This window comes from Protopterus annectens, chromosome 4.part1 (genome assembly GCF_019279795.1).
Source record: "Protopterus annectens isolate FY-2018-M chromosome 4.part1, PAN1.0, whole genome shotgun sequence".
Classification (NCBI taxonomy): Eukaryota; Metazoa; Chordata; order Ceratodontiformes; family Protopteridae; genus Protopterus; species Protopterus annectens.
Window position 1 is genome coordinate 573,879,329 of NC_056734.1, and position 15,309 is coordinate 573,894,637.

The following is a 15,309-nucleotide window of genomic DNA, read 5'->3' on the forward strand; positions in this document are numbered from 1 at the left end:
TTAATACTTTTTATTCTATTTCAAAAGCATAAACAGTTTGTTTCTTCTCCTAACCTCTTCCTTTGAGGATTTGCAGCTAAGAGAGTCATTCAGTTTAAATTTATGAAAGTGTTTCCTTTTTCAACAGTTCTTCAATTTCAGTACTTTGATACAAAGTCTCAGAAACTGACATGTCTATAAAATATTTGATTAATTTTTTCATGCAGGGAATACCACAGCAAATACATGCTCCTAACAAAAGTAATCCCACACAAATGGCAATCAGGATGTTCATTAGGATGGAACCCCACCCCCCAAACAAATTCAGAGCTTATTGTCCATAATGAATGGATCTACAGAAATTATTATTATTATTCATTTAATTTCCTGACCTAGCAGAAAATCACCTGCTTTCCAGTACATTTCCAAGGCATAAACATGTATTTTGCTGTGCTAGCAAACAAGGTCAGAGTGCATCTTGCAGTGTCAGAAAGCACAATTTCAGAAAAGCATGTTTTCAGTTTCAAATAGAACTTAATGCTGCATATAGAATAAAAACATGTTAATCTTCCCTTATTTAAAATAAGCATTGCACACATATGTTAATACATATTTTTCTAACAGGTGCTTCCCACAGTCATGCTCACTGTTCTATGTGCCAGACATTTGTGCCAAAGATCCTACATATTTGCCTCTCCTCCTTGTCTGTATACCTGAGCAAAGGTGCTACCCCTGTTCATAATAATAGAAAAAAACTATCTGCATTATACTACTACTTATAATAGCAGAACCTCTGATGTCAAAAAGATCATTTCTAAAAATTGGGGCATTCTTAAAGCTTTACCCAAGCTTAAAGCTATTATTGGAAACAAGCCAGTATTTGCTTACAGAAATTGTTCTAATGTAAAAGAGCATCTGTGTTACAAGGATACAAGTACAAGAAATAAGAATGTGATTTCTAATAGGTTTGGTACTTTCTCCTGCCATAATTGTTTATGCTGCAAATCCATTTTAACTGATATTAATTTTCATCACCCTAAAACTAATAGATGTTTTACTTTTAAATGTTTTGCAACATGTAACACTTCTTATGTCACTTATTTGGCTATGTACACCATATGCACAAAATTGTATGTGGGTATGAGCAGTAGAAGGCTAAAGGATCGTATCATAGGACATTGCTCCAATATACGGAGAAACATTAATATTAATGCTCTTGCCAAACATAAAATAGAAGCTGGATTAGATCATGTGTTCAGGGTGATTGACGTTATATATAAGAAAAGGGGTGGGGATATTAATAATAAGCTAGAGGTAAAGGAATATGAGTGGATCATTCATCTGCAAGCTGATTGTGAACATGGCATTAATGCTATGGTCAGTATTTTTTTTTTCAAACACCTTTACTGAATATCACTTGTGTAAAAATAATCAAACTATATTAACATAAACATTATGCTTCATATATATAATATATATATATATATATATATATTACTATATATCATATAATCTAAGTAGTATTACATAAATTATTCAATTCCTGCCTTTTGTTTTTAAACAAGAAACATCTTTATCAAACCATCACTTACTACATAAGCAATCATACATGTATATAAATGAAAACAAACTACACCAACACAAATCTAGTCACAAGCATTTTCATCCCAAACCTTACTGACACACTCCCAGTTGCAAACATTATACATCACTTGTAATCTACCCAATTTTTCTCACTCAAACGTTACATAGCTTATATAAGTCCTGCTGCCTTTTAAATCTCATTCCTCCCTTGTATATCTTATTCCCACAATTCCCATTTTTCCTGTGTAGTTTGCTCCTACCCTTTTCTAAAGATCTCAGTTCCAGTTGCTTTATCTCTGTTACTATAGTCACTACTTCCACTATAGTTGGTTTAGATTTTGATTTCCATTTTCTAGTAATTGCTTTTTTGGCAGCCACCATTATTAGACACAGCAAGGCCTTACCATGTCTAGGCAATTCTGATTCTGGATAGCTCAGAAAAAAAATAATTTCCCTCGTCAGACCAATCTGCACACCCAGCACCTCTGACAGTGCATCCCGCAGGGAATCCTTAAAATCTGCCAACTCACAGTACTCCCAGAAAATATGTTCCCAATTACCTCTTTCTTCCCCTTCACACCTCCAACATTTACTGTCTGCCTGAAGAAAAATTCTCTGGAGTCTACTTGGATTATACAAATATATATGTAAACATTTTCTGGCAAACATCCTAAATCTTTTAGATTTTGTTGCATATTTGGGAGACATACATATATCCTCCCATTGTTTCTTTGTGAATTGCTTATCCAATCTCTCATCCCAATCCTTTCTAACCTCCTCTGAGTGTTTCTTATAGTTATGTGATATTTTATATGCTCTACTAATTATTCCTCTTTTAATGGGTGTTCTGTTTAATGAATGTTCTGTTCTAGATTCTATTAAAAACTCTACCAGTGCTGGTCTTTTATTTAGGATCACCTATTTCTTTCTCTTTGCCCATACTGTGATAACAATCCCTGATAAGGAAGGCAATATGTAACCTGCAGTCCAATTAAATTCTTGGCATCTTCCGATTCTGTCATCTTTCCCTCAATAGTTATTTGCTCCCAATACTTTGGTTCCTTTGCCAATTTTCTCCAGTAAATTGCAGTCATCCCTATCAGCAAAATCTCCTTTCTCCATTCCCATATTGGTTTATTTCTTGAAATACTTTCTGCTACTTTATGGATATAATATTCTACATGATTTTTATTCTCCTAAAAGGCTTGCATCCAAAATCCCATTTTTTTCTTGTTTCTTGTGCCTCCCCAGTGTTTCATCACCATCCATTTTTACTTTGAATTATAGTTTTCTGCTTGTGCTATGCAAAGAGGTCTTATCTGTTTAGCTCTGAAATACCCCTTCAAATTGGGTAATCCCAATCTGCCCTGTTCTACTAGAAGAATCAGCTTACCCCACTTGATTCTTGCTGTCTTCCTTTCCCAGATAAAGTCCTTTAGCTCTTTATTAATTGCTACCCACAACTTCTCCTCTGATGGATAAAAATATGCCTAACCTGTGTATAAGACTAAAAGGACTAAAAACATTTTAAATGTTTGTATCTTAATAGCCATATCCATATAACAAAGTTTCCAGTTTCTCAGTTTTTGTATTATTTTTTGTTTAGTCTCTTCCCACATATCCTTAGTTGCCACGTTAGAATCATTTGTAATCCATACTCCTAAATATTTCATTTTATCATGTTCCCATAAATACGGGTATTCCTGAACCAGTTCATATGTAGGTACATGTACATAATTTACTGCTAATTGCTTTTGTATCCTCAAAAAATCTGAAACTGTCTCAAATTGTTCCACAATACTGTAATGTCTTTTCTGGTTTTGTCAGATAGAAAATAATATCATCTGCAAATAAAGCCAGCTTTTCTTGACTACCATATCAATTATATCCTTGAATTTCTGAGTCCCTTATTTTCTTTGCCAGTGGTTCTAAATATGATACAAATAATAAAGGGGAAAGAGGGCACCCCTTCCTGGTTCATCTGCTCAAGCAGAAATTATCAGAGAGGACCCCACCCACTTTAGTTTTCGCCTCCAATCCCTCATATAGTCTCCTAATCAACCTTATAATTTTTTTCAGGAAATGCAAATGCTTCCATTGCTTTGCTCATAAAGTCCCAGCTTACTCTGCCAAATGTTTTCTCTGCATCAAGACCCACCAGCAACAATGGTATTTTCTTACATTCTGCTTCCGTCTAGATCATCAATGTTCTGTTAAGGTTGTCAAATGTTTGCCTCCCCTCCACAAAACCACATTGATCCATATCTATCAGTTTTGGCATTACGTTTGCCATTCTTTTAGCCATTATAAATATCAACACTTTATAATCATAGTTTTTTTTTTATATGGGGCTGTATGAAGCTAGATCTGATGGCTCTTTACCCTCATTAGGTATTACAAATGCCATTGCTTTCTTCCAGGATGGTGATGCTTCTTCTCTTAAGATACTGTTAAACAAAACCTTCCAGATCTTTTATCAGTTTTTTTTTCTTCCTAGCTTCCAAACATCCACAGGAATAGCATCTATTCCTGGGGACTTTCCTGTAGATTGGTTATACATCACAATTTTTATCTCATCTCCTCCTATCTGAACTGTTACTAATTGAGCCTCATTTACCTCTACCTTGGCATATTTAATTATTCCATAAACACTTCCATTTGTATCTTTTCTTGATTTTTGTATTTTTCTACTTTATAAAGACTCTCAGAATTTCCGAAATATTTCTAATACCTCTAAAGGATCTCTTGTTAACTTCTTTGTCATAGGATCCCTACGTTAGGTGACAGCCCTTTCTACTTTCTGTTGCCTGAGTCATTGTCCTAAAAGTTTTTGTGCTGTATTGTTATTATCAAAACAGTTGATTAACAGCAATATTTTTAAGCTTGTGCATATTATTGAGGTAACCCCTTAATTTCTGCCTAGCAATCTGCACTTGATCCCCTTCTTGTTCTGTGTGATTCCCCATATTCTCCAGTACTTTAACATTTGTCAGTCTAAATAATTCTTGATACTTCTTAACCATAGCTCCCTTTCTTTTATTTCCACCCTGTTTTTACACTCCAGCTTAATTTTATCCCACTCCCTAGCTATATTTTTGGAAGAAATTTCTATTTTCTCTAACATCTCCTGAATACTCTCCAGTACCCATTCCATAAATTCCTGTCTTTTCAACAGATAGGTGGGAAAGTACCAATGTCTCTTATTTAATTGCCCTGTGTTTTTATTTTAGCTATTATTGGCGCATGATCTGAAATAGTTATTGGGTGGGTATTGACTCTCAGTTAAATGCACATGTTCCTGTGAAATATAAATTCTGTCTAGCATAGCAAAGTTTTTATATCTTGGGGAATAATATGTAAATTCACTCTAAACTCCTATTACAGAATTCACATTTTCCATGCCAAATATTTTCATAAATTTCTTCAAAAACCTACTCTCCTTTGTTATATTTTCCCTTCTGGGCCCCCAGACATATCTTCACTGTTGTAAATCAAATTCCAGTCCATACCTATAAGTAATAGTCCTTGCTGAAAACTGATTATTTTTCCCAGAATTTTCTTATGCTCCATTATAGCAGTTTTAGATGGAATGCAAATACATGCAAGTGTAATCCTCCTCACTTGCTGTAGCCCCTTAGCACTACAAATCTGCCATTGTTATCTTTTTTTATCTTCTATCACTATTGGAGCTCCTCTAGCAATTAGTAGAAGTACTGCTCTTTTCCTTTGTCCCATGTATTCTGAATAACCATCCTGAAAACCTTTCTTTATCAAATTTAAATGTTCTGTTCTTTCTAAGTGTGTCTCCTGTAACATAACTATTTGAACTCTACATTTTTAATATAGTTCACTACTCTTTCTTGTTTCTATTTAGCTGTTAGGCCATTTAAATTTAAAGACATTAAAGAAAGCATCAGTCATTGTATTAAAACATTATTATTTCCATCTTTTATGTATAACACCTTTTTTGTTAAATGTCTAGTTCCAGCTTTTGTGTTACAAGCATACACTGGCAGGTTGAACTTTCATACAGTTGTTTCTTGTCATATTCATTTGAACCTATGTTACATCTTATAATACTTTTTGCTTTATTGAAAGCCCTCAAAGAAACAAACATACATCCAATATCCCCTAAAACCTATTAACTTAAATATTAACACATAAAACTATGTATACCTTCAAATATTGACGTTTTACCCTTCTAATAGGAACAAAAGTCCCAAACTGACAGCCACTCTTACAGGCTTGAGTTAACCTAAAAGAGAGGTCATCCATGCTAAGACACATGGTGCAACTTGTGCTTCTACTAAGTGCTGATTGTTTTTGTCTTATCTTTATAGCTCTCCTAACTGGAAAAAACCTGAATGTTTTCAGAGAACATTAACTACCTTGAGAAAATCCCTGAATGCTTTCAGAGAACATTATCTACTTTGGAAAACCCCTGAATGCCTTCAGAGAACATTATCTCCTAGCCAATCTCTCTTTTCTTTTTCCCCCTTAGTCAATCACTTTCCACCAGACTGTAGCCAGTTTCTCTTTATCAGATTCTCTCCATGGAGATATGAGAACTATTTAACCAGTTTCCCTTTATCAGTGTTTCCATGGAAACATGAAGACCAGCTGCATAATTGTTACTGAGCTGACATATATTTGTTAGAAAAAAGCCTCATAATATTCTATTTTTCATTTACTTGCTCTCACTTAAAACATACTAAATCAGTCTAACGTCTTTAATCCAGCCATTTTCCCATGCAAGAATGAGAAGAAAGTACATTATTTTTTCTTTTATCATGCTTTTTAACCAGGCTTTTTTTAATACATTGCAGTGCCTACATTTCTTAAATCTGAACAAGAAGAGAGAAAGAAGGGAGAAAGAAAAGAAAAAAAGAACGGTAGATCCTGTTTACAATCCCCATTACACTTAAAAATAACTGAAAATGTACTTTATAGCATGCAAAGAAAACCACATGCCACAAAATTGGTATTATTTAAGAAAAAAATCATTACTTAATAGTTAACTTTCTCCCTCCTCTTCTCCTCCCCAAGGCACTTTTCCAAACATTAATGACATGAAGAAGGGCATATGTTTTAGAGTCCCCCACACGTCCAACACATTCTGAAAAGTCCAATATTTCCAGATTTTCTTGTTCTGTCATATTTCACAAATATAATTATTGCATTTTAATCCCATATTAAGTTACTGGTTTTGTTACTTTTCATCTCTAAAATCCCGTCTCTGCTTAATTTTCAATGTACTCTTGATTTTTCAAATCAACTCTCATATTCCCTTCCTTTTCTTCAACATTTTTCATTGAAAATTTTGAAAAGGTTTCACAGGTACAGTCCCTCAGCAGTCTTTATTACCAGAAGAAAAAGAAGCAGAATATCCTTCTGTTTCACAGCTTACTTTTTGTTGGACAAACTTTTGTATTTCCTTCTTAGCATGTACTTCATCAAAAAATGATTTTGTCCCTTCGGGGAAGAATACCTTGAAGATAGTTGGGTACAGCAGTTTGAATCTCACACCTACATCTCAACATTCCCTGAATAGTGGAATCAATTTGCTTATCTTCTTTCTGGTTTACAATAAGTAACAATTCTGCACAAACACTCTGCTATGTCACACTTTTAGTACTTTGTCTTTCAGCCACAGTTTTGTCAGAATCAACTCTTGCTTGTAGGATTGCGTCTTTACTATTAAAGGTTTAGGTTGCTTTCTTATAGCCATGTTTGGAGAATACAGATGATGTGCACATTCAGCTAACAACTCCTGTTGTAGAATACCAATCCAGTTGTTTATTTGTCCGTTCATAAAATTAATGCAGTTTGTTCATTCCAGCTTCTCTAGTGTAGCTGTAAATATCAGGTTTTTCTTTACATCCTCTGTCCTCTAATTCTATTTTTTTTAAACATCTCTTCCTGAACCGTCTCATAGTCAAACAAGCAGAAGAGAAGCAAACAACAGAAACATTCTGAGGTTTTAATAAAACAATTAATCACTTCCAAACAGCAAAGCTTTCGGGTACCCCTTCATCAGTGCTCACAAAGACAATTAAGAAAAACTCATTAAAATACTAAAATATATACAAAATATATATAAAATATATAATACGTGACACAGCTAAGAAATATTTATATATTAAGCACTAGTTAAATAGAAATGAATGTGACATTAGATGCTTCTTTTATAAAACAGGTTTTAAACTACTGTGCTATTCAAACCACGGTATACATCTGCTTTCAATCTTAAAATCCAAGAATACTCAATATTCTATAAGATATTATTGATGTCACTCCCTATTACTTTTATGTACTACCTTAATTGCTCTAAATTTAAATACATGTACCAGATCATTATTAGCCATATGTTTTGCTAATGCATTCATCATAATGCCTCTTCTAATCTCTGACTTGTGCTCAATAATACGTTCTTTTAGCTTTCTGTTACTTTTACTTATATAAAATGAAGGACACTGTGTACATGTGGCCAAATAAACAATCTGTACAGTGTTGCAATTGGCATAACAATCAAAAATATATTCATTTTTTGATACAGGATGAATAAAAAGCACATTGGTGAAAATATCCCTACAGCAACTACAGTTCAAACATGGAAATGTCCCTTGTTTTGGATCAGTGATACTTTTCTTAGGTTCATAGGTTGGTACAAGGCTATCAGCCCTAGGGCCTATACAAGCCTAGCCATAACAATTCCCTGGCTATTTCTTCCCTGGACCCCTGTCTAGCAGGGTGACTGATGTGATCCCCGGGGTGAATTTCCTTTCTCCTATCCAATCGTCAAGGTTCCTTTTGAAGAGGACCAAAGAGGCACTCTGCTTGACAAGTCAAGTCCTTATAACACAGTCTTCTCCTCAAGTTTCTCACATTTCTATATGCAAAGCCAGGCTGCTTAGTAATAATCTGCTTAAGCTAGGCATAGTTAACAATATATTCCAGTTTTTTCATATACCTTCCACTTCACATGTTCTATTATTAAAAGTTGTAATGTATCTTAATTTGTTAGTCTTCTGACTAAGATCAGAGGAATGTGTTACATTGCTTCTAGTGTTAAAATATGGAGCCATTTTATCTGTTCTCCCTTCAATAATTTCACTCATAACTTGTTGAACAATCTCTTTACTATATCCCGTCAGCGAATTCTGAGGCCATCTCATTCATTTGATGTGTGCATGTTTCTTCATCTGTATTTAGTCTGCTAACCGTCATAAATTGGCTTTTAACAATTCTTTTTAAATATATGTGAAGCATGCACGCTGTATCTTTGTGTGTATCTATTGGTGTGTACTGATTTTTTTATGGACATTGGTTTGTATGGCTCCCACGTTCTTATTCAATTTCATATCCAAATAGGTAATGCTTTCAGCTGAACAGATAAATGTAAACTGCAGAAAATCAGTTGTATTTCCTAAATATGTAACAAAACATCTATGAGCCACTTCTTCGCCTTTCCATATTAAGAAACAATCATCTACGAACCTCTTACAGAATAATACATTAGGCTCAATTAATTAATCGCCATTGTATATAAACTTCTTTTCCCATTGATTTAGTACAAAGTTAGCATATGTATTCACCATGGACACATCCATGGCCACTCCTGCTATTTGTAGATATGTTTTATTATCAAACGGGAAAATATTGTTAGTAAGTATAATTTCAATAATTTCACAGATGTTTTTGTTTTCTCTAGCTGTCATACCTGTTTCCAAATTCAAAAATTCATGTATGGCTTTCAAGCCATATTGATTAGGAATAACCATGAACAGAGAATTGATATCTAAAGTTACTAACAGAAAATTCATCTCACCACATTCACTAGACCAGTTGTATAACTTCTGTAAAAAAATCACCTGAGTCCTTGATGTAACTCTTACAGGATTGCAGATGTTTGCTTAACACTTGTACATGTAAAGAAAGAGGTTTTGTAACCCAACCATTCCCCGAGACAATAGGCCTCAGGGGAGGGCTAGTCATAGATTTATGTATTTTACATAGACCATATATAAATGATATTACAGGAAATGGAACTGTGAAAAAAATAAATTGATCTAAGGAAATATTCTGCAATTGCATCTCATAAACCATCATATTAACTTCAGAAATACATTTCTTAACATAACAAAAATCAATCATCTTAAAAGTTTTTCCATCCATTAAAAATTCATGCATTAACTCCATATAATGATTCCTATTGAACAAGACAATGGCCCCTCCTTTGTCAGCTTGTTTAATTATCAAGTCATGATTGTTCTGTAATTCTCTTAATGCATTACATTCTTCACATGTCAAATTATAATACCTATTTTTTTTTTATTCTCAAATACATGTCTAAGCTCAGCCTCACACGGTCAGCATTAAGCCCATTTTGAAATCTAAACATATACATTTGAAATGATTATTGTGACAAGTATTTGTGAGTTTTGCATCATTTTAGGTTTCTTGCTGCTATTTTGATTTATTGCACCACAAATTAATGATATTTGTTAATTGGAAGGCTGCATCATATGATTGTAAATGTTACTATTTAATAATGTTACTTTCTGTCATTTGTTTTCACACTGATGAAGGGTATATTACCTGAAAGCTCGGCTTTGTGGTTAATAAAGAAAACTTTTTAGTGTTTCTACAGTCCGGTGTTTTTACTGATGTTATATACCTGGAGAACCAAAATCTTAACTTATTGGCTCAAGGTGGTTTGGCAGAATCCTCCTATCCTGTGGGTCAACCATCTGCCAAGAAAAAGGCCAAAACAGTTATGCCTGATTGGATCAGTCTGATGTCCATTCTCTCCAGATGTGTCTATTGAGGCTAGTGAAAACCTGTTGGACAATCTGGTGTTGCTTCGAATTCCTCTGCTGGAACCCCATCAGAGACTGGTATGTATCCGGCTTCTCACATGTCCTTTGAGGCTTTTCAAATGTGTGCCTGACTTTGATGGGGAACTTTGGCTGATTATATCTGAAAGACCAAGGAGAATTCCTCAGATCTTTATAAGGAAGGAGATTCCTACAGCCATCGTAGAGTCGCATGAAGGATCTGACCCTCTGAGGAAGTTTCGAGTGGACATCCCTAGAAAAAGAAACAAAAGACAAAGCATATTTCTCCTGTTGTGAAGGATCCATATCATGAATAGGATTTCACTCATGATTTATTTAATGCTTTGATGGCCTTGAAGCCACCTCACGAGGTATCTGTTCCTGCTCCTCCATGGTCTTCTACTCCACTCACGAGACCTCTGATGAAGCAGCCATAGACCCGGAACCATTAGAAGCCACAATAGGCATCCCCCTTTCTGCGGCATCTGTAATCAGCTCTGGAGTATGAACTGGAGCTTGAAAAGGAAGCACTGAGTTGAGAGAAAGTTGATGACTCCACCACTGAAGCTCAAGCTTGAGACAGGGAAGGAACAGTACTGGGAAGTCCAGGGAGTGGCAGTGGATCTAAATTCATGGAAGAATTCTTAGCTTATACTTCCCAAATCCCTACCCCCTTGGACTATAGTTCAGAGGAGGAGAACACCTTAAGTCCAGACTCCCCTTTGGAAAAGGTCTTCTTTTGGGATACCATTGCCTGTATGATTGACTATTTTAAGTGGGATTGTTCTCAAGTCTTTGACATTCAAATACGGTATTATGAGCTCCTACTGATGGAGTCACCCAAACCATCTGCTATGCCTCCTATTCAGACTGCCCTTGTGGATGCCATTTTGGCAGCTTCTGTAGCCCCTGACTCTCAGCCTCCCGCACCTAAAAAGCAGGATAAGTTTTAGAAAGTGACTGAGTGCAAATTTCTTTATAAATGACTTTTTGCTGACTACTCTGTAGTGTCAGTCTCTTCTGATAGACCATCTAAGTTGTTGCAATCTACCAAGCTGCTGTCTTCTGATAAGAATATTAGGGAAATGGGAAGTCTGTGCAAGGAAGTTTACACTGCTGACATTTTGTCCTTTAGGGCTATCAACTACCAGACTCATATGACCAGGTATGTTTTGGCTGTACTTTCTCAGGTTTCTAACATGGTATCTGAGCTTCCTGACTCTGAGGGGAAGGCTTCAGCCCTTTCCCTGCTGGGATGCAGTTCTCAAGTTGCCCATCATTCAGTCAAATGCAGCTATGGTGCAGCCTCTTCCAGGCTGCTGCTTTTGGTTCGGTTATGAAGCATTATTTCAGGCCTTGGATGCTCCTTTGATAATAAAAGCCTTTTTGGATTTGCTGATGCTGCAGACCTTTTCAAGTCACTCCAGGACAAGGGAAAAGCCTTGCAGGAACTGAAATATATATTTTTGTCTCCTGTTCCTAAATTATAGAGGAATTATACCTCTAAATTTGTTTTTGGTTGTAGGCAATCTTGCCCTAATGCCAAGGGTTTTAGGCATGTACCTCTTGCTAAGTCTACTCAGATTCCTGCTCCCAGAAACCTTCTTTCCAGGGCAAGCCTAATTCTGTTTGATGGTTTGCATCCTTCTTCACTCTGCCAGGTTCCTTTGTTCCTACATTTTCCCCTATATTTCCCTTATTGGCTATGAGTTACTTCAAACTCTTGAGTTATCTGTCATGGATATTTCATGGTTTAAAAGTCCCTTCTCCCTTTTCAAGCATTCCACAACCTCATCAGGAACAGCTCTCTTATTTCTAAGAGGGTCTTCACTTTTTTTTGGCTTTGGGCACCATTCAAGCTGCGTCTCGTGCCTCCCACCCAGGTAAGGAAAGGAATTTATTCCAGGATGATTTTGATCCCATGAAAGGAGGGCACATGGAGATCTTTCCCTGCTGAACACCCTTCTCAAGATTTCTTCCTTAAGGTGATATTATTGTAGACCTTGTTCCCTCTTCTTCTTCCCCAGGCCTTTCTGGTATCTCTGGATCTCAAGGATGCATACCTTCAAATCCATATCCATCTTCTCTTCAGGAAATGTTTATATTTCTCGCTCTCTTCCTTGCATTTTCAGTTCTCTGCTTTGCCCTTTGGCCTTTTTACCACCCCAAGGGTATTCATCAAATGCCTCACTCCTGTCAATATTTTTGCAGGATTTGAGTATTCAGATTTTTGCCTATCTAAACAATCTGCTTATTCAAGCTCCTTCCTCCAACAATCTGCTTCAGGATCTCAAGTTTACTAATTCCCTGTTACACAGTCTGGGCTTCACCATAAACTTCCAGAAATCAGTTCTGACTCATTCCCCGAATCATATTTTCCTTGGGTGTAGACTTAAGACAGTTCCCATGCTGACATCTCTCTCTGCCTGCCCCCAAGGCTCTCTCTCTAATTTCCTTTTTCCAGTCCTTTCTTCCTCTGGCATCTGTCACAACCAGGGAATTTCTTTGGGTTATGGGGTTCATGGCTTCCATCATTCCCATGGTCCCTCTTATCAGCCTCTATATGAAGAAACTTCAGTGGTACCTCAAAACAGTGTGGCTACATTACACTGCCACTCCCTGTACTTCCCAGTACTGTTCCTTCCCTGTCTCAAGCTTGAGCTTCAGTGGTGGAGTCATCAACTTTCCCTTAACTCAGTGCTTCCTTTTCAAGCTCCAGTTCATACTCCAGAGCTGTTTACAGATGCCGCAGTAAGGGGGGTGCCTATTGTGGCCCCTAATGGTTCAGGGTCTATGGCCGCTTCATCAGAGGTCAGACCACATTAACATAAAAGAGATGATGGCTATACTTCTAACTCTGCAAGCTTTTCATTCCCACTTTCATTACAGTCCCTTCAATGTTTTTGCAGACAATACCACAGTGATGTGCTTTGTCAACAAGCAGGGGGTTACAAGGTCCTATCTTCTTTGCAGATAGCTCTTCAGGTCTGGGATCTAGATATCCAGTATCAAGTGACTCTTCAGGTAGTTTACATTCCCTCGGAGCACAATCTTGTGGCCGACTCATTGAGCAGGTCCAGCACACAAGCTCACAAATGGATGTTCCACAGAGATGTATTCCTGGACATTGTCCATCTGTGGGGTATTCCTCAGGTAGATTTTTTGTCTCCCTCTGAACAGTCAACTTCCTCTATTCTGTTCCAAAGTTCAAAGTCATCTGACTTAGAAAATGGAAGATCTGCCTTTCCATGAAAGAGGATGTTTCTGCATCCCATTCCCCCTTCTTTTGTTACCATGGGTCCTGCACAAGATTAGGCAGAATTCTTCCCAAAAATCTTGCTGGTGACTCTCTTTTGGTCCAGACAGCATTGATTCTCCCTTCTTTCTCACTTGGCCAGGGGCAATCCCCACAAGTTAACTCACTGGGTGGATATTCTCACACAAGACAAGGGGTCTCTTATCCATCCTCACTTGTCCACTCTTCAAATGACACTGTGGGTGATAGAGTTTTCATCCCTTTCAGTCATCTCTTTTCTAAGGATATGCTTTGGGTTCTGCAGGAGCCCATAAAACTCACTAACAGAAAATCATGTATGTCCAAATGGAAAAGAATTTCTGTCTGTTGCCTCACTCACCATCAGGATCCTCTGTCTATGGTGTTTTTTTTTTTTTTTTGTTCTCTCTTATTTATATGGTCTACTCCATGCTGGGTTGACCTATTCTTCTGTGAAAGATGATCTGTCAGCAATTTCTGTTTTCTGCCATTGAATCCTCCTCTGGCCTCTAGGTTTGAGGTCAAGCAATTCCTTAGAGGCATTCTTCATATCAGCCCTCCCAGAAAGCCTATTCTGCCTTCTTGAGACCTCCATTTTGTACTTGAAAATTCACTCGGGCTCTGTTTGAGCCTGCTTCCTTGCAGTATTATACGTGGAAGACTGTTTTGGCTTTGGTTCTTATTTCAGCCAAGAGGGTGTCTGAAATTCAGGCTCTCATGGCCATTCCTCCTTTTTTAGTTTTTAATAGAGACAAGGAGTCTCTTCATACTAATCCTTCTCTTATTACCCAGGTGGTCAATAGTTGTCCTTTAATTAGTCTGTTAATCTTCCTTACCTTTTTCCTTCTCTGCAGTCTGCCAGTAAGAAGGTTCTCAGAAACAAATTTCTCACTGGCTAGAACTTCAAAAATGTTAATACCAATCTCTTCTCCTGACTTGTCTTCCAGCATACATTCTGTCTCCTCCTTTTCCCCTTCATATTTTTTTTCTTCTTTTACAATTTCTTCTTCACCTAGTTCACCCCCCTGCTTCTTGTCCTTCCTTATGTACATTTTCTTCCCTTTCCCATTCTTTTTCATTATTTACTGTTTAATCTTGGCAATCCGTCCAAAAGTGTTTCTTTTTTACACAACCTCTTGCATTCAGGCACATACCTTCTTTCTGTATGTCCTCCCCCCCCCCCCCAAACTGGTTACATTGTACTTTGTCACAATTGTTAATCAAATGAGAAATGTTTCCACAAAGGAAACATTTAGGTTGACCAAAATGTCTTAATGTCCCCTCTATGATCAGCCACAAAAATAATACTTGGCAACTGTTTCACTATATATTTTTTTTTTCACATTGCAAAACCACTTCCGACCTCCACCCTCCATTCCATACGTTTCTCTTATCACTTTACAATATCTTTTTTTCTCAGTTGGTCTTCTCTTTTAAAAACAGTCTTACTTATAGTTTATTGCTGCTCTCCTTTTTTGGCTGCTGTCACTGCTGCATGTATTTTAGTTGCTGCATTATCTACTGCCACAGAACCAGTCACATTGCCAGTTTGTTGCTGATTTCCATATTTAATTTCTATAAGCTGCTGCATAAGTTTTAACTACTGTAATCCCTGCTGCCCCATTACCTGGTTCA